We start from the raw sequence: 19,121 nt of genomic DNA on the forward strand, positions 1-19,121 counted from the left end.
CTCTCTTGGTGGGGGGTGGGGGGAGGTAATCATAAATAGTATTTTAGGGACTAAACTGAATAGCAAAAGAGTCAAATTATCAAGTTCATTTATGGTCTCTTAGAAAGAGACATTTCAGATTTCTCTCAATCCAGTCTCCTTACTTCAGTATTTATTTATTGTTATTGTCTTTGTTAGTTGCTTCCAGAGAAGTGAGAAGACTGGATTGAGAGGAACCTGAATAATTTTTTTTTCATGACTGAAAACAGAAACCTTGGGAGAAAACCATCCAAAATATGATCATAAACAAATTTCATAGTGTGAACAGATAAGATTCTAGGAGGGACAGATCATTTCAATACTCCTTTACCATTAGTGTGCTGATACTATAGATATACAGAATAACTCTGGCCATATTAGTAAGGGTGGTTAGCAATGCGTCAAAGACATAGAACATAGAAAAATCATCAGAAAATGCCAAAGTCTCATCCAAGTGAGGGTCCAGTGAGGGTTGTTACAGTGCACACAACTCACTGAGGCTTACTGAGAAGTTCTCTGAAATTCAGGAGAGACAGACATACCAGCCCTCTTTCAAGTTCCTTGATCTCCCAAATGCTCCAGCTTCTAACTGCATTTCAAAACTCTATGTCAAGAGAATCCCATCTTAATAGAGGTACTATACAGTTAGGGCTCAGTTTGTCCAAATGACAGGATTTAATCTGCATTTAGTGTAAGCCCATTAGCCACCATCAATTTACTCACTGGAACAAGCTTTGGGCTGACATGTTCAGGGCAGAGATGGACAATATGTATCAGGAACATGTGTGTGAGTGGTACAGGAAGGCCAAAGTCCAAGGGGTAAAGATGCTGCTGTTAGTGACACAGCAATACCAGGCTCTTTGGAACTTCAGAGACACAAACCTGAGACTTAGAGTGATGGAAAGTCACTAATGTGCCCATGAGAATAAGGAAGTGAAGACACCAGAGAGTCAGTATTAATCCATGGAAAACCTATAAAAGTGACTCCACTTGTACCTGAACTAAGGATTAGCACCCTTAGAAATTTTATATAAGTCAGCAGGACTCACTGAAGATATTCTCATACAGAAATAAATTTGTGCCATCCTAAAGTATCTTCCACAATCACCAGAATTCTAGCAAGTATTAAAAAACAAGCAAAACAAACAAACAAAAACCCAAGACCAAGTTAACTGTTAACTCTGTACCCCCACTCATCTCTGGATCATCATTTCTTCACTAGAAATTAAAAAAAAAAGATGAGATGGTCTATAGGTCCCTCTGAGAATAAATATTTTATGAGCTAGAAGGACTATAATGATCAGGTTCCTGAAAAGCTAATGAAGAATAATCACATGCTCCATCTTGAGGAGTAGACATAAGGCCAGGAAGACAGTGTGAAGGGTTAGAGTACATGCCAGGCATGTAGGAGGCCCTGAGTTGATCCCTGGTAAATTGGATTATACCTCATGGGGTATGGCCCTAACCACACCTGGGTCAGAGCAGCCTTAAATCACTAGAACCAGACGTTGATTGGTTGGATCCAGTTAACTAAGTATCAACATAAATGGTTCCCAAAACTTTGGAAAATCCCATAGGAGACCCCACCCCCACCCACACAAAAGAAGTCTATCTAGGAAAGACTCGTGTTTTAATCAAGTATGATATCTACAAACTAATGCAGCCATCAAGGTTCCTAAGCCCAGTTCTGATCCATAAGATTCGACAGAGTCCAAAAAAGATGCCAAATATGCCTCCTCATTAGAGTGGATTCTAGGGGTGTTGCTATTCCACATTTTCAGGAATTGTATTGGCAGCATTTATGGGGTGAGAAGGGAGACCTGTGCCACATGCCACAGCCTATTCCACAACACTCTCACAAGAAAGTAGTAGCAATGGTTCCTCACCAAATGGATCCTCAGTGGGCTTCTGGAGACAGTACATTGCGCTGGTCAGAGCTCCATAGTGATTCCAGAAATGGACTTTAAACACCTGCATCTCTTTCTCTACTCTAGCCACAGGATCAATAGTCCTCCCCTGGAAATAGAGCTTTCCAGTTTGCATTGGAATGTATCTTTGGTTGCCCTGGAAATCATTATCACATAATAATGTTCTACTGGCACTGGGGTTATCGCTTTAGCAAGGTGGATTGCCAGGCATTTGACTGTTTGACACCAAGTCCAATCAGTACAACAGTAAAAACAAAACAAAACAAAACAAAAAGAAAACAACTTTCCATTGCTGGGAAAAGTCACAGGACACACTCCTCATTTAGCCAGGGCTGATTGATTTACTTTCTCTTCCAGAACAGTGATCAGAACTCATGTAAACCATCCACTGCTTCTTGCCTACAATCCCGAGTTCATTCATATTATGTGTGGAGAGGAGGCATGAAGGGAAAAAATACCACATCTGCATGGACCACAATTATGAATTCCAGAGGTGACAATAGGGACTCTAAAGTCTGTATGTGTGTTTGTAGCGGGACTTTAATTCTCTTTCGTCAGGCTAATTGATCCATGTCACTTCTGTTCAGATCAGAATTGTTTATTGACATCCTCCCCCAATGCTGAGAACTGATATAGGAAGTCCAATGGTACAGATGAACAAGGCATTTTTCCCTGAAGAAGTAGAATTAGACAGTCAAGAAAAAACATGGACACACAACTGTCAACAGAATATAAGGAGACAAGATGTTGCTGGAGTACCAAGGAGGGATGCTGTACCCACTTAGAAACTCTGGAGGGCCTCAGTAGAGGGATTAACATTGGAAAGAAGTGTCTGAAAATATAGGTAACTACAAGTGAAGACAAAGATGTCTCAGAGGATAACCAATGATAACAGAGATGAATAGGTACAAGAACGGGAGCAATGAGCAAACGTAAGGCCTGACACACTAGAGCTTAAGGAAGAGGGATGGTCACTGTCTCTTCAGTCCCCCCGGGGATGCTTACTGTGACTATGCTGAAATTGAGAACTTACTGGACATTGATTCGGATGGATCCACCAGGCAGTTAGAAATACTTACAGATGATAGGAATGGATGAATCAGAGATCAATTAAGGCAGCCCTTAAGAGTAAAAAGGGGCCAGAACCCAGGAAATGGATGGGATTTCCAGTGGGAAGGGCTAATAGCTTTGGGTCTGACCAATCAACTTCTCAGAGGTTAAGGAAACAAAGTCAGATGTGCTGGAGTAGCATGGGAAAACCATGCCAGGAGAGTGGGAGCATGGAAGCCAAAGCTGCCAGGAGTTAGAGGGAGGGCCAGGATGAGAGGACTGGGACGCAGGATGGCATTGAAGAGCCTACATTGCCTTTTTCCAGAGTTGGAGTTTTGGTTGGAAATGTCCTATAGCTGCAGTAGTTAGCATATAGATTCCAGTGGAATCAAGAGTGAACAGACACTAAAAGGCAAATTATTCTTCAAAAGTTTCAATAAAGAATGAAAGATAGAGAAGAACAAGTTGGGACAGAAGGTGTAGCCATGCTATGTTGGGAGGAAGAAGGCAGATGAGAACAAAAATGTCTAGAGACTTCTACACACAAGGGATTATATATTGATTATATATTGATTCTGGCTCTAAGTAAAATAGTATTTTTTTCATCACTTGAGACAAATAAAGGTCTAAGTCTATTATAACTTTCATTAAATCCTCTCTCTAAATAGAACTCTGTTCTGGGCCTGAGGTTCATACAATTGTTTACTTGGCATCTCTACTTGGAAGCCAAGTAGATATTTCAAGCCTTATGTGATCAAATAAGAATTCAGATTCTCCACTTCAACTCCCAACCATGCTCTTTTTTTAAGGGGAGTGGTTTGGTCCATATGTATAAGAACTTCAGGCTTACTCTTGGCTCAGAGTTCAGGGATCACTCCTGGAGGTTCTTGCTAGACCCTATCAGGCATCAGGACTTCAAACCAGGACCTGCATTATGCAAGGTAAGCATCCCACCTACTGTACTCTCTCTCTAGTCTGTCAGTGCTGTCCTTAAATTTTTTTTTAATTTTTTATTGAGTCACCATGTGGAAAGTTACAAAGTTTTCAGGTTTAAATCTCAGTTATACATTGCTCGAATACCCATCCCTTCACCAGTGCTCATATTCCACCACCAAGAATCCCAGTATAGCTCCACCCTGCCCCCTCACACCCCGAACCCCCCCACGCCCCTAGCCCCCCCACCCTAAGCCCCCCCGCCTGTGTAACTAATAAATTTCACTTTACTTTCACTTTGATTGCATACAATATTTCAACAAAACTCACTATTATTGTTTGGAGAGTCTCTCCCCTAAAGTCAGACCTGCTGAAAAGGAAGCATTAGATAATTTGTTTTCCATTGCTGAGGATGAAGAGGTATGAGGTCGAGTGACCACACTTAGCGGCCTCTCAGTTTTGGGTTTCTGTAATTTAGTATTTTAGTAACTAAGTCCAGAGAGATATCTGCCAGAAGTTGCATCGTTGCCAACTTGGGAGGGCTTGCCAATCAATTGCCATCATCCAATCTGTTCCCTAAACTTATAGACTCTACCTCTGAAATCTCAAATGATGCAGGAACATTGCCCCATTTCTCTCCATGATTACAGCCTCTGGCATCTCTCATGTGGAACATAGCAAAGCAATGGTCACCTCACTTACCTACTTTCTTTCCTTCTTTTTTTCAACCTCATATTCTTGATTTAAACTTTACCCTCGGGTCAACTACTCATGTTCCCAGACTCACTCTTGAAAATATAAATGTCAGGACAAGTCACAGAACAAGTTCAATGTTCTTTAGTGATTTCCTTTCACAGGGAACATCAAAGATAAAAATGTTCAATGTCCTACAAATACCTCCACTTAGATGGAATTTGGGATCCTCCCTCCTTGATTTGGCTCTTCCTGGGGATGGGGCACATTCCTGTCTGTTGACTGGGGATCTTGCCGGAGACATGTTTGACCTCTTGGCTGTTAGTAGCCATGAGTAGACATGAAGCTCACATAGGGTGGAGATTAACCGGGCACTTCTCATATCCTGTTCTAGCAGAATAATTTAGTGCTGGCTTCTGCTCTTTTATCTGGTCTAGGGAGCAGTAGAGACAGAAAAAGCTGAGCCTAATTTACACTCTTTGCAGTCAAGGCACAAATCCAAAAGTGGAAAATGACGCCATTGTTCAAGTATCTGAGTGTCACAAATAACACTCGTGTGGCAACTGGGAGCTAATTCAATGATCTGGTCACCTAACATGTGTTGATTTTTGCTTGCTGCCTCCACCTCCCTCATTTTGCCTGAGACACATCTGTTTAATAATTTTTCTCACCCCTACCACCCCTTTCTTGCCACAGGACCTTTGCACTTGCTCTGTATTCCATGATATCCACCTGATTTTTTTTCTTCACTTTCTTTTAGACCTTTGGATACAGGCATCTTGACATCTCTCCCTTGACCTCCAGCCCTCTAGCACCACTTGCGTGGGTTTCTTGTTCTCTGCATTTCTCCATACGGCCTCGTCTACATTTATTTATTTTTAGCCCATAGGCAAGAGTCTATCACTCACTTTTGTGCTTACAGTCTGCTTAGTAATTAAACAAACATAACTTTCCATTCCCCTGCTGCTTTTCAATTTCCCCATCCTAGAGTGCCGTGTTTCTCCAACTGCTGTGTGTGCGCCGGGAAGTGAGATGTGAGATCATTTTAGGAGATAAATGGGCGGATTCTACACAAATGAACGATATTAAGTATATTTCATTTTTCTTGAGATGGAGCGGATGGACTGGGAAGGTGAAGCAGCACTGGAGTGAGCTGGTGTGGGGAGGCCAGCAGGAGGTGGCAGAGCAGTGAGTGTAAGAGGGTGGGGCAGGAGTGCAATCACCTGCAGTGCCCTTGAGAAGGGCTCTGCATGTCAAAAGAGGAATTTTCAGATGTTTACAATCATGACCTGAGTCCGCAAATAAGATAAATGATATTCCTCCGGCTTGGCTCAATAAGACAGAACAATAATATATTTTAGAAGAACTCTATCAAAAAGGATTGTAATGTTTTAAGTTCAATTTAAAGGATGATAGCTCAGTTAAATGACAAATTCATTCATGCGGAACACTGGTCCCTCAGCCGGAGACTCTCCTCTATTGATAGAAGGACTCTAAAGGAATTTGCGCGTTCTTCTTTCCTTATGAAAAGGAAGCAGAGTGGATCCACCCCTACCCCCTCATGTGGTTTTTGTTCCTTTGCTCTTAAAGACAGATAGCCAGATAAAGAAACACAATTAAGACCACAGAAGTCCAGTAGCAAAAAGCTTTAAGAGAGCCAGTTCTGGCCCAGATTATCTTACAGCATTGAAACATAATGGACAGTGTGGTGTAGACACGTGTAGGACAAGAAGATCTTATAGTGCTGCAGCATGGAGAAAGGTGAGGTATAGACACGTGTGGAACTCAAAAGTTCCAGTGGGACTTGCAGATGTCCCCACATGTTTGTATATTTTGTGTCTAGAATCCCCATTGAGCAGTTTCTCATGGCAATGGTGAGAGAAAAATATCCTTATGCTTCCCACATGGGAGAGGAAGCAGATCCAGTTTGGAAATACACCAGGTCATTTTGTTTTTCTTCACAAGACCTGCTCTCTAGAGAAATGATTTCAGCAGAATCGGATTGACCTGGGCAAGTGAAATGGCGAGCCCTCGAGCCTCCCTGAGTCATCTGTGGGAAAGTAAGAAGCAGCTGTGGAGGTCATAGTGCAGCAATTGTGAAGGTCATGGCTGAGCACAGGCTCACTAAAACCTGATGGTAGTAGAGTGCTAACCCAGCCCACTCACACTAGCTCCGCATCCAGGGGGGCTTCCCTAACAATAATGGGCAGGGGAAGAGGTGCTCCTGAAATCCTCCTGCAGCTCCAACATTACGTAAGAAGTCACCAGGAAAATAGACAATAGAGGAGACCAAAGCAAGAGCACCTGCGGATGCTCATCCTCTGACAGCTCGGTGAGAGCAAAGAGTAAATGTTGTGTTACTTCCAGTAAGGTGAATGTAAAACCTTACACAGAATATCCTTACAGGGCTGGGGAGAGACTTCAGTGGGCTAGAGCACAGGCTCTGTGTATGGGAGGCCTAAGTTCTCTCTCTGACACAACAGAGTATCCTGGGCACCACAAGGAATAACCCCAAGCACAGGGTGGAGAGTAGACCCCAAGCACCACCAGGTGTGATCCCTAAACCCCCAAATAAATAAAGATAAGTAAATATTCATTGATCTCAGTTCCTTTTACCCAGTGCATCCTGTGTGATTATTTTGTTGTTGCTTTGTTTGTTTGGAGGCAACACTGGATGGTGCTCAGGGTTTACTCCTGGCTCTGTGCTCAAGGATTACTCCTGGCAGTGCTCAGGGGACCCTACTAGGTAATAGAGATAAAAACCAGGTTGGTGCATGCAAGGAAAGTGTCCTACCCACTGTACTACTGCTCTGGCCCACAATAAAATCCAAGAAATACCAGAAGACAAAGAGAAACTCAGTTCGAAGAAACAAAATAGGCATCAGAACCAAACTCAGTTGTGGCAGAGGTAGGGGAGTTATAAGACTTAAACCTGAAGCAGCTTATTTAACTTTCTAAAGGTTCTGAAGCCAGACATGGACAGAATGCCAGGACAGGTGGGGGGTGGACACAGAGAAAAGGAAAGTGTCAGAGGGAACTTGGGGGAGCAGGGGAGCAGATTTGTACTTGACACACAGTCTGTGGAAGGTCCATTGGCAGACTGGACTCAGCCAGAGAAAGGTCTGTGCATTTGTGGAAGTATTAATGATACTCCCAGACTGAAATGGAGGTAGATTTTTCAAAGAAATATCAGTGGTAACTGGAGCACTGGAGCCTGCGCCACCTGGGGTGATAGAAACTTCAGTGGTCAAGATGTCTTGAGTCATTAGAAATGGAAAGACAAGATCATTATCGTGTTACACAGATCCAAGTTTCTGACCTCTATGCTTATCCTTGTCTCTGCAGAACTTCTTGCTTATCATAGTTCTTCAAAGGCAAGTCCACTAGCCACAGCATAAATGGATACGTAAAAAGTATGTATAATGAAAAATGTTACAGGGACATCTTCAGGGGTGTTTTGCAGCCTGGAGTGATTCCCAGGCAGGCTTGCAATTCAGAGTTCTGGTCCAGCCTGCACAAGGCCACCAGGCCACACCTGGCAGTGCTCGGGGACCATGAGGGTTACATGTGGTGGTGCTTGGGGGTCCATGTGGTGCTGAGGACTGAACTCAAGTCTTCATGCATACCAGGTATGTGCCTTTTGAGTCATCTCCTGAATCTAAGACATACTCTGAGTAATAGTGAATGAGAATTCCACAAAATTTATGATAAATAGCAAACCACGGGTTCATCCAAGAAGTTCAGAGAATATAAAAATAAATCCTGCATCTAAGCTCATGAGAGGACTATGTCAGAAAATGAAAGGCTAAGAGAGAAACTCTTCAGATAAGTTAGTAGAGTCCTGGGAGGGCTGGCTCCGTGGGAGTCCAGGAGTTGGATCCCCAGTGCTGGGTACAAGTGCTAAAAGCCCTAGTACTGCTATAGTACATAGCTTGTGTGGGGGCAATTAAGCACTTGGAAACACCAAATGTGAGGGTGTAGTGGGATGAGCACCACACACACATCCCTGAGCACTCTTCCCAGAATACATGTGAGCACCATATGCCCCTGGTGAGCACTATGCCCAGAATGTGCTGTAAGCACCATGACTAAAGGAGCATGGCCCCTCACCTCCAATGAGCAGTCAAACCAAGTATGTGAGTATCACAATCTAGTGTGATTGTGCAATGCAATCTCTGATCATTGCAATAACCACAGGATAGAGAATAGAGGGGGAAAAAGAGGGGTGCAGGTGGGAGAGCATCTCTCTATAGAGGAGTAAGGTAAGAAATATGTCAGAAGCTCCTCAGAAAACTGGCAGCCAGGAGAGTGTGGAACAGAACATTCTGTCCATTAGAAGAAAAAGGACCATTAACCTAGAATTCCTTACCCAGCAAAATTATGCTTCCAGAGTGAGTGTTCAGAACTACCTCCAACAACCCCAAATTCAGGGCATATTACAAGGTCTACCAGTAGACCCAAAATTCTTCAGAGAAGAAAAGGAGCAGGGCAGACAGTTGAACTCCTCAAAGGGATGATTATTTTGTCTTCCAAGTTTTATTTATTCAAAAGTTTTGACTCATCCTAAGACCATGCTGCCCTGCCCCAGCCCTGATGTGACTCCAGCCAAGAGCAGAGAAATCTAGCATTTCAGTGTTGGAAAATGGCTTCCTCCAAGAGTTAAAGAAAAGTGGGCCTCAGGGTTTTGAAATGAGGTTAAGAGATGGATGTTCTCAGAAGCCTCAGAGGTCTAGCCTCCCTACAATTAGGGAAACACAGCCCTTTTTTTTCAATGCCTGACACTGAACCGGGATTCTTCTCAGCCTCGCTGGATAAGCTTTGTTCGCTTTGGGCACTGAAGAAGTGATGAGCAGTGCGGGCAAGATCTGAGCAATTCAGATCTCTCCCTCTCACGAGAAGGAAACCGGAGCCAGAGGAGCATGAACATGTGCTGTGGGCTGAGAATTGCTAACTGTCTCAATAGCTTTGGATTCTGCTCATCTCTAATCCATATGGCCCACACCATTCTTAAAATTTTAAGTTCTTGTACCCTTTGAAAAGAGACAGAATTGCCATCCCTGTGGCTCTCCCCTAACCACAAACAGAATCCAAAGTAACTTGGAGTAAAACAAAGAGAAAACATGGACTCTGTTCACAGTACTAACAATTGATGATGGTACCTTGAAAGGGCCATAGTTGGAGCTCGGTCACCATTACCTACCCAGCAGGATTTTCTCTAGCACCATGGCCATCAGTTGCAAACAGATGACAAAGACCAAAGACCAAAGACCAACAGAAAAGAGAAGAATGAGCCTCTGAGGAGAATGCAAGAAGTGGCAGGGTTTTTCTATATTCTGGCCACTTTCTTAAAGAAGAGCTTCTGCAATGATCTGTCAGTGACTTAAGGCAGGAACTCCTGTAAGTGAGCCCCACAATAATTGCTGACATGTGTCCTTGCTCTCCCTGTGAATAGCACTTTCGGGGGAGGGGGGTGGGTAATGGTCATCACACAGCTGCTTCGCTCGACTTCTTGACAATATGGAGCTAGTTGTTAACCCAAAGGACACACTGTGTCCCCCCCCTGCAAGGGAAACGTATTAGCAGTAGCAATATTATTGGTATTAGCAATGATTATAATAATTATGCGCATATACACAGCACTTTTGTATCTTTAGAATGCATGGCATTCATCGGAATGATTAGCATTTGTACAGTACTTTGTATTTCCCAAACACTCACTGCTCATTAATTAGATAATGCTGGCAACATCTGTGGGCAAGTACTCCTCCTCCAGTTTCACAGACACAAGACACAGAGAAATTAATGGACTCACCCAAGACCAACATGATGAGCCGTGGACAGAATCCAGATTCCATCTCAAAGTTCCTCTATTTCTACTTTCCCTCCACTCTTTGTAAATCTGTGGTTTTGTGGATGGTTGTTTTCAGTTAAAAAGGAAAGCCATGTGTTTAGGACGTAAAATGTCATCGATCCCCCAGCCTTTGAATGGTTATTAAGCTCCACAGTAGCTGCATAGGATGTCTTCCAATGTCTCTCCACTTTCCATAGGAAACTTAGGGAGAAGGAATGAAACCATTCTATGGAAGTAGGTATGACCCTGGGCTCAGAACTCACCCCCATGATTTCCTGTGTAGATCCATCTCCCAGCATTTTATCAGAGCTTTCAGATTCCTGGGTGATGCTATTGTGTGGTCATGGTGGAATGCTATCTAAATACAAACTTGAGCAACCATCAAAACTTCATGAAAAGATCATTCCAGCATACTGGCTGGCCCAGAATGTTTGACACAGTATGTTAGGGGTGAGTCCTAAGAAGTCCTATTCATTTCCAACCAGTTCCCAGGATTCTCAGAACTCCCCCAATGCCCCTCTGCCAAGACAATAGTTTAGAAGCATCAACCACCTACTATTTTATGGGCAGACAATAGAGCTACTTAGGGGCTCTCTGGGAAGCCTTTGAGCCAGCACTAAGATGCCCATCATGAGATAGATTGATCTGAGCAGTTGTGGGTGGAAGACTTGTATCCTGAACACCCAGGGAGAGACCACTTCTCAGAGGGGAGCCAGCAAGCATTCCAACTCAGTGTTTGGTGATGAAGAAGAGTGGGGAGAAATTCTGGTGCAGACATTTGACAACCTGCCCAAGCCTCCGTGTACTCCCAAAGCTCAATATTCCAGCCCCTCTCTCAGTGGCAGGGTTACCATGAAACTCCCGGAGGGAGTGTCACATACAACAGAAAGAGTCAGCAGAGAACCATGTGGCCTGTGCCAGGTAATGACAAGGAGGAACAAACAACTGCAATGTGTTCTCTTTCTAAGGGATCAGGGCATATGTTGGTGGGAGTTGTTCTGAAACTTCTAGAAAGGTCAACCACAAACAAGTGAGTAACAGGGGTTAGAAAAACATTTCAACAGTGAAAGGCACAAGTCCTAGGAGCTAAAAGTGGGACCAAGTTAGAGGTTGGCAACTTCATAGGCCTAGTCTATGACTGTCCCAGCATATCCATTGCCTGAGTATCTGAACCACACACTAAGGTGAGATATAAAGTGGAAAAAGGAGAGAAAATAGATGCGTTTCTGCCCTTCACACAGCTTTCAAGACAGAATGGGCCAAAGGACCAAATCAATGGTGAAAGGTGTTCATGGCGGTCTTTGGGGAAATGAATGAAAACTTTTGTCTGAACTTGGGGTCTGGGGCTCCCAAGCAGTGCTGAGGGTGCCCCCAAGCCAAATCTCCTGGCAAAACTTAACCAATCGGGTTGTATGGTTCAATGCCTGCATGGGCCCTGAGACCCTAGCGACCACCAGGATGGCCTTTGAGGCGCTTTGGGACTTCCAGGGCTATACCTGTCAGTACCCAAGGGCCTCGGGGGTTACACCTACCTGTTTGGGGGCATATGTGGTGCTTAGTTTGAATTCAGATCCATCATGTGCAAGGCATGTATCTCTGACAACTGAGCAATTCCGGCCCTGGGTATGCATTTGAAAATAGAGCTCTCACCTGCTCCTTTCCATTCTAGCATGCCTGGTGAAGGCTGTCAATGACAGAGAAAAACTTTGATGTGTTGTAACCAAGAAGTGCTAAAGGTGAACAGATACTAAGGTTCTGAAGTCTCTGGGTGAGGTGTGCTGTTTCCAAAACATTTTTCCACATAACAGGGAGTTGGAGGGGATAATGCCACCCGCTGACTGCCTGTCCCCAGCTCCACTGGCTCTCCAGGGGTGTCTCTCCTTTGCCAGGGCTTCTGGCCCTCCTGCAGACCCAGCTGTGGCCAGAGAGTCCAATTTCACAGTTACTGGGTTCCAAATCGCACGTGTGTTTCCCAGCTGTAGTTCCATATTACGTGAGTTTGTTTGTGATCAGCTTTAATTAAGTGAGGTTTCATTTCCAACATTATTCTGGCTCCTTCCTGGCCCCACACTAGCTAAGAGATTCTATTGTGTTCTTGCCTCTGAGATGGCACCTGCCCAGAATGCTGCAGAGCTGTGCCTGCCACTGCCCTGGATGTGCCAAGCTCAGGCAGCTGCTCAGGACTGACCTCTGTGGTCAGGGAGTGAGCCCTGGGCCACCACACCTCATGGGGAATTTAAGGGCTTCCCTCTGAGACTTGAGCTCCCTTGTTTAGTCTCTGTAGTATTTTTTTTTGCAAGTCTTCCAAGGATTTCCCACGGAGGCCGCCTGAGGAACTCAAACTTGATTCCAATCTGATTATCCAATATGGCCCTATCAGCTGAGACAGCAACATTTATCACATTAATAGGATGGATAGAAGAAAACCGGGATCCCATCCAACAGGAGCATTTTTATCACATGTTGCACTGTCTTACAAATCCAATTATCACCAGCTGAAGGTCTTAACAGCCCTGGAATTGCAGCTTTCCAGTCTTAAAGGACCACAGTGCATTCTGCCTGAGACGCGTCCTGCTTTGCCTGTTTCAGAGTGGGTACCAGCATTCAGGCCACATGACAGTTTCAGGCGGAAGCTGCCAATGCAATCTCTGTGCTGAGTCTCACCTACAAATCCCAGAACACCTGAGCCCAGGGCAGCCACCAATGGGAGTCTTAGCAAGTGGGCCTCTGAGGCCACCACAAATGAGCACGAGCCTTTTGGGAAGGTGCGGGTCAAACTCTCTTTGAAATCAGGGACGTACCCCCAGCTGAGGACAGTGCCTTTTGCTGCTCCACATGGTACTAAAGGTTTGCCGACAAATTTAGGGAGCTGTGATGGCAGATATCAAATGGACTCTAAATAAACACCATCCAGAGCGACAGATTTAAAGGTCTGACAGCAGTACTAAATAAAGCTCAGTGACTTCTGCTATGGCAAAGAATGGGGATTTCCAAAGATTCTATACACACACACACACACACATACACTCACAAACACACACACACACATAGGGGGGAGGGCACACATATGACATTGGAGCAGTATCAGAGGACTTATGTCAGCTATGCACTCTTTATTGGAACCAAGACCGTGAATGTGAACTGAAAGTACAAGAAAGAGCATGTTAGAAGGTTAGAATGTACCAAGATGGACTTGAAGGAAACCTGAACATTTTTGTACTTCCTGCCCCTCCCCCACCCACCCCCACATCCTAAGGTGGATAGTTTGGCTGCAGGAGCACAATTTCTAGGCAGCTAATGGCTCACAGATGCTACACAGAACCAGAATAACCCTGAAGTGAAGGGGGTTAAAGGATAAAACAGAATTAGTTAAAAAAAAATCTAAGGGGCCATAGGAATAATAGAGTGAGTAGGGTGCTTGCCTTGCAAGTGGCTGACTTGGTTCAATGCCAGCACCACAAATATTGCTAGGAGTGATCCCTGAGCATTGATCAGGGAGTAAACCCTGAGCATCACCAGATGTGGTCCCCAAACAAACACAAATCTCAGAAATTATTATTCACTGTAGACTGACCAGCAGGATATATAGATTTCACAAATGACCTCAGCCAATTTAGTAATGAATGGGGAAATCAACCAGTGGGAGGAAAGGAGACCGGATGCAGATGGAACACACAGCATCTGTCATACCCCCTTACACACAGGACATGCAGGAAGAAATGAAAACTACTTTCACCCACATGCAGGCAACAAAAATGCTTTGAGGAGCCCCAGATGTTAGGTTTGGCGGTCAATACATCAAAGCAGCACTTATAAATCTGTTTGAAAACTAACAGAATTGAAGTTTGGTTCAATTAAAGAAAAATGTGATGACAATAAATTAGTGAATACGGATTTTCAAACAGAAACAGAAATTATAAGAATGAAATGGACACTCTGGAATCGGAATGTTTACAAAGTAGAAGGAAAAGTTTGCTGGAGGACTCAATAACATATTCTAGATAGAAGAAAAAAGAACCAGTGAACTTGGAAATAGATCAATACGCATTAATCCCCCTCCCCCCATCCCACCCCCCCTCACCATACTGTCTCAGTGCACCAGATTATAAATAAGGGGATTCTTGCGAAGAGGCTGGAGGGAGAAAGGGAGGGGGAGGCTATGGGAGGGAAGGAATTGAAGGAAAAAGAGGGTGAAGGGGGAAGGAGGAAGGAGAGGAGAGAGGGAAAGAAGAAAATCTTGTTTCTTCAATAAATAATTATGTACTACATTTTTTATTTTATGTCTTTATTAATTTATCAGTTTAGTTTCAGAAATTCAATATTCCAACACCAATCCCATCACTATTGCACCTTCCCACCACCATTATTTCCAATTTTATCAACCACTCCTTAAGTCTGCCTCTGTAGCAGACCCTCAATAATTTATTTTATATTGCTTATAAATAATTTGCTAAAAGCATGATCAAAAAAATGTTTCCTTAGAAGAAAATTAGTGAAGATTATTGTATCTCACCATGGAGTCATTAAGCCCTTGTACCAGAGATTACTAACATGTTGTTACAGGTTAAGCATTCTGTGTTTATATCTTGTTAGTTGAGATTGGTTGCCTTCTACATTACATTCCATCCAATCTGTTGTGCTACTCCTGGTTAAGACAGACACACTCTTGAAAGTAGAAAAATTCAGGAGGGCGGGGCAATGGACAATGTGGACCGTGTCTCAACACCAGAATGAAGATGACAAATTCATTGTGTAAAAGTAAAACCAAAATACTGCTAGTCAATAATTCTATACCCCTCAGAAGTCATTTCCAACAAAGACATAAATTATTTTAGTTCATTGACCTGTCTTAAAAGTGATAGTGAAAATTTTTCAGTCTAAGAGCAGACCAGGCTATGAATCCACAAGAAGAAATGATGAATGAAATGGTAAATATATAGAATCTATAAAAAATAATTGGAAACATGATTTCTCATTTATTTATATAACAATTTATGTAGTATGGAATTTAACAAAATTATAACATACTGATAACATACATTGGTATCTAACATAAGGGCCTAAATGGAAAAGAAAATAGAGTCATAATGGAGAAACTTTTATAGATTCTATCAGAATTGAACTAGCATTAATTTGACAGTGATCGTGATAACCTAAATAAAATAGTAAAATCATTCAATAGTAGAATGATAGTAATCACTCAAACATCACTTCAGGGGCTGGATATGTGGCTCTGTGGTAGAGCATGGGCTTTTTAGGTAGAAGGACATGGGTTCAGTCTAATACCAAATGGCCCCCACAGGAATCACCTAATGTGGTTGAGGTAGATCAAACATAGCCAAACTAAGCACAATGAGGTTTTGGGCCCCTGAGCTGTGATCTCTATAAAAAAAACAAAAACAACCCCAATCCCTCAACTATATAGATAAATTGATTTAAAAAACACTTTAAATGCTTTGTTGACTTGACATAAGATTAGCCAATTAAGAATAACTTTACGTTATATAAAACATAACATATGGAAAGTGGATGGGTGGGCTGGAGAGCCTGGTGAGTAGGGCATTTGCCTTTCATGTCACAACACAGGTTTCATTCCTGCCACCTCATACGGTTCCTGGAGTACTACCAGGAATGATCCCTGAGCACAGAGCCAGGAGTAAGCTTTGAATGTTGCTAGCTGTAGCCCCCAAACTGAAATGAAAATAGAAAAAATAACAATGGGTCACATGGAAATGCAGCAATAAAATAATTTGTATGCATACTATAATTGAATATTAATAGGATAAATATCCCAATCAAAGGGCACCACTTATCAGATTGGATGAATACTACCCAATACAAACTGCATAAAAGTGATACACCTTAGATCCAAAACTATTAACAATTTGAAAATAAAAAGATAAAAAACCATAAAAAGAACACACCCAAATTAGAAAATAATAACTTTAATTTAAGACAAAAAGATTTAAAACTGGAGACACGAAGAAAGACAAAGAGGGGCATTTCCTAACTTCATATGAGATGAATTTCATAAAAGATTTATTTTCAGGAGGATGTTATTAAAGATTCATGTGTATCTAAAAACAGAACCTCAGAACAACCAAGCAAAAATGAACTCAATAGAAAGTGATAATAGACTAAAACAATTTGAACTTGGGGTGTCAGTACCTCTCTTTCAATAATTGTTAGAATAATCAGAAATGTTGTGTAACAGTCTCAACAAAACTGACCAACTGATTTATGAAGAAGATGCCAACTAATCATTATTTCAAGTGAGCATGCTCTTTGTTTTTTTGGTTTTTTCAAATTCATATGGAGTATTCTCTAAGATTCAGCACGGGTATGTTAGGGTTCGGTGTCCGAAAGATCAAAGCAATGAGCTTTGTAGTATAAGATTTTATTTGGCACAAGTCAAGCAAGCATCAAGTTTTAAAAGCAAAGTATTGAGTGTTGGAAAGCTGACCGGTCAGGGATGGTCAGGGCCTGTCATGGCCACCACTGGTAGGAGAGAGACCCCCTCCCTTGTTCTTACAGTGTTTTAATCCCTGATTTCTGTAAATTGCCCAATTCTTGATGGTCTAGCTAACTTCCTGGTGACCTTTCACTTGATTGGCCACCTCCAGCTGGTTTGTGTGGGGTAAGTGCTGTGTCAAACTCCTATTGGTTATTACCATCTGTGGTCTTATGTCTCGTCTCTTTCCTAGGACTGGCCTACTGGAGGTTTCCACATCCTGCTGTGCATCACGGTTTCTAGTTAACTCTGTAATCTTGAGATATGCCTCAAGGCCATGGTCATGGCTTGCACAAATTTTACACTAAGCCCCCTCCTTCACTGCTGGTGGGAATGCCAACTGGTTCAGCCCTTTTGGAAAATATGGATGCTTCTCAAAAAATTAGAAATTGAGCTCCCATTTGGCCTAGCAATACCACTTCTGGGAATATATCCTGGAGAGGCAAAAGAGTATAGTCGAACTGTACTCGTATGTTCATAGCAGCACTATTTACAATAACCAGAATCTGGAAAAAACCTGAGTGCCTGAGAACAGATGACTGGTTAAAGAAACTTCGGTACATCTACACAATGAAATACTATGCAGCTGTTAGAAGAGATGAAGTCATGAACTTTGCATATAAGTGGATCAACATAGAAAGTATCATGTTAAGTGAAATGAGTCATAAGGAGAGAGACAGACATAGAAAGATTGCACTCATCTGTGGAATATAAAATAACAGAATGGGAGACTAACATCCAAGAATAGTAGAAATAAGTACCAAGAGGTTTGCTCCATGGCTTGGGAGCTGGCTTCACATATGCTGGGGAAAAAGGCAGCTCAGATAGAGAAGGGAACACCAAGTAAAGTGTGGTTGGAGGACCTGCTTCGGAAGGGAGATGTGTGTTGAAAGTAGACTATATATAGATTGAATACAATGGCCACTCAATACCTCTATTGCAAACCACAACACCCAAAAGGAGAGAGAGAGAGAGAGAGAGAGAGAGAGAGAGAGAGAGAACAAAAGGGAATGTCCTGCCACAGAGGGAGAGTGGGGTGGGGAGGGAAGGAATGGGGGGTGGGAAGGATACTGGGATCATCGGTGATGGAGAATGGGCACTGGTGGAGGAATGGGTACTCTAGCATTGTATGACTGAAACCCAAGCATGAAAATATGTAAATCTGTAACTGTACCCTCACAGTGATTCACGAATTAAAAAAAAAATTTTATAAACCCAAATTTTACATTAAGCAAGCTTTGGGTACAGAACAGCTGCCATTTCAAAATGGTGGTGTTTATGCTATGTTGAATAATATCTATTTTTTCTGGCAATGGTGGGAGGGTCACACAGGTAGACCAGAATGTCTCAATGGATTTCAAAGGATTGAAGTCACTGTAAGTGTATTCTCCAAAATGATGTAATTAAATTATGAATTGATGACAAAATAAATCCTGGAACTTGCCATAGATTCTAAAATCATGCCACATAGTGCATGGACCAAGGAAGAACTCACAAGAAGAAGCTATAAATATGTTGAGCTTAAAGAAAATAGAAACAACATTTCAGTTTATGGGATGTATCCTGGCTGGCATGTAGAGAGAAATTTAGCTGGAACACTTATGTAAGAAAAGAAGAAAAGAGTGAAAGAGATAGCACAGCAGGTAAGGCATTTGTCATGCACATGGACAACTATCCAAGCCCCAGTCCCACATACAGTTTCCTGAGCACAAAGCCAGGAATAAGTCCTGAGCACAGCCAGATGTGCACCCCCCAAAACACAATACCAAAAAAACAAAAAAAATCTCCAATCAATAACATAAGCTTCACCTTAAGAAACTAGAAAGGTGATGGGGGGGGGGGGGGAGGGAAGTAAATAAAAATAAAGCACAAGGGGAATAAATAGTGATGACTAGGAAGTAAAAGAAATTGACTGAAAAAATAAAATCAACTAAAGAAAAAAAAGTTATTCAAAAGATAAAAATTGACATATTCCACTTCTACTAACCAAGTAAAAAGAAAAAAATAACCGAAAAAGTGATAGTAGGAACATAATTCTTTCTAAAATATAGAAGAAAATATTTTAACAGCTTTATGGCAACAGATTGGACAATTTAGATTAAGTGAATAAATTCCTAGAATGACATATGTTACCAAA

General features: G+C 42.4%; 1 protein-coding gene across 3 annotated transcripts in view; it reads right to left on the reverse strand.

The window, feature by feature from the left end:
* NTM (neurotrimin) overlaps positions 1 to 19,121 on the reverse strand; it is a 433,089-nt gene that overhangs the window by 284,932 nt on the left and 129,036 nt on the right. The gene's annotated exons all lie outside the window — the stretch shown is intronic.

The sequence above is a fragment of the Sorex araneus genome, chromosome 3 (assembly GCF_027595985.1).
Source record: "Sorex araneus isolate mSorAra2 chromosome 3, mSorAra2.pri, whole genome shotgun sequence".
NCBI lineage: Eukaryota > Metazoa > Chordata > Mammalia > Eulipotyphla > Soricidae > Sorex > Sorex araneus.